The following is a 2,119-nucleotide window of genomic DNA, read 5'->3' on the forward strand; positions in this document are numbered from 1 at the left end:
AACTGTAATTTCGAAGCTGTCAGTCATCCATTATTTCCTGTTCACAGACCCTAATTGCAGACTGGCAAAATGAAGGAAGGTAACAAGAAAGAAAACAGCAAGACCAGAAACTCAGATGGAGGGTGGAAAGTGGGGGGATAAAGAACACCACTCAATAGATACATTGTAAATGCCACAGAAGATCTGGGTCGTTTTTTATTCAGGTGGTGGTCATGACTCAAGAGGCGTTTGACAAACAAGAAGGAACGCTTGCTTGTAACACGATAATCTGGATCTTCGTTACATATCCTATTTCAGATCTCTTATGACTCCTGTATGAACTAACAGTCAGTTTGTGTACCAAATGATAAAACTGGAGCTCAGTTTCTCAAGCATGTTTCCAAACGGTGTTGAACCCACCCACCCACCTGGGGCTGAGGAGATGAATATTCAACCATTCTAATTCAGAGTCCCTCCCTTACAGAGCCCACCCTGCAGCCTCTTTGCAGAAGCCATCCCTTCACCAGAGGCTCTACACTTAAGTGTTCATGTACTACCCAGTCCTAAGGCTCGCTCCCAGTCCTAAGGCTCACTCACACAGGAACCAGGTTCAGAATGCTGAGGTCAGCATATATCTCAGCAGTTCTCAGCCTGGGACTCTTGACCCTTTTGATGATCAGATATCATATTTTCTGCAGATAAGATATTGACATTACAATTTTTAACAGTAGCAAAATTACAGCCATGAAGTAACAACAAAATAATTTTATGTTTGGGGGTCACCATAACATGAGGAACTGGATTAAAGGGATACAGCATTAGGAAGGTGGAGAACCGGTGACATACATTCATCATCTCACTAAACCTTCTTATTTGGGTATAGTTCTTTGATTATACTCACCCTCCCATTATCTTCTGTCTCTTATGTCTCTCCTTCCAACCTTTAAAAGCGTGGGTTCTCAACCTGTGGGTCATGACCCTTTTGGGTATCACATGACATTTTCCCAGGGGCTAACAAAGACCATTGGAAAACACAGATATTTACTTTATGATTCATAACGGCAGCAAAATTATAGTTATGAAGTAACAGCAAAGATAATTTATGGTTGGAATCACCACGACATGAGGAACTCTGTGCTAGGGAGATGGAGAGCAACCATTTTAAAAGAACACCAGGGCTTCAGTTTATGTAGAAACCTCCTCATTTTTACAATTCGAAGCTTGAAATGTAAGATAGAATAAAATAAAACTAAGTGTGAAACCCATCTGAACTGAATGAAAGGGGCTTTCTGCCCAGATGAGCATCTGGGCAGACCGTGCAGACCTCACATCTGCCATTGGGACCTGAGAGCTGATGTTGAAGCTACTACTGGGACACGTCTTCTAAAATAAGTCTCAAGGATCATAAGGAAGAAATTCCAGAAGAAACTCCCTCAGAGCTTCTGATTCCCTTCACATCATCGCAAACATCTCTTCAATTTGAAAGGTCTACTGCCTTACCCATGAATTTCTCATGCTTAGAAGTATTCCTGATAGGTGTTCACACTGTCTGTTGCAACACAATTCTTTATTCTCTCAGGAGCCACTCACGGCTGTATCTCTTTCTTTGTGCTCAGTAAAACCTGACAATCAAGAAAATCCATAGCAGTGTTGTGAATGAAGCTATGGTAGCTCTAATTGTGAAGCCTCCTAGAATACCTGGTGATCACTCACTTGGATCCAAAAAGGGAATTCCATTATTAAAGCTCTCCTTTTTTATATATCTTCCTAATTAACTAATGCAAAGGAAGCTGGGACCAGTCTTTCATTTAGTCATGCTCTGGGTCTATGGTGCTTAAACTTGTAAATCTTTGCCACTCTGTGGGCATACAAAAGGTATGCTTTTAATTACTTCTTTAAGCACTGCCCTCAGCCCAGACATTCATTTTTGGCTGGTTAGTTGGTTGATTGGCTTATTGGCTGGTTGACTGATCGATTAGTTGGTTGATTGATTGGTTGGTTGGTTGGCTTGTTGATTGATTAGTTAGTTGATAAGTTGGTTGGCTGGATGGCTGGGTTGGCTGGATGGATGGCTTGTTGGTTGGTTGGATGGATGGATGGATGGATGGATGGATGGATGGATGGATGGATGGATAGATGG

The sequence above is a fragment of the Mus pahari genome, chromosome 18 (assembly GCF_900095145.1).
Source record: "Mus pahari chromosome 18, PAHARI_EIJ_v1.1, whole genome shotgun sequence".
NCBI classification, from domain to species: Eukaryota; Metazoa; Chordata; class Mammalia; order Rodentia; family Muridae; genus Mus; species Mus pahari.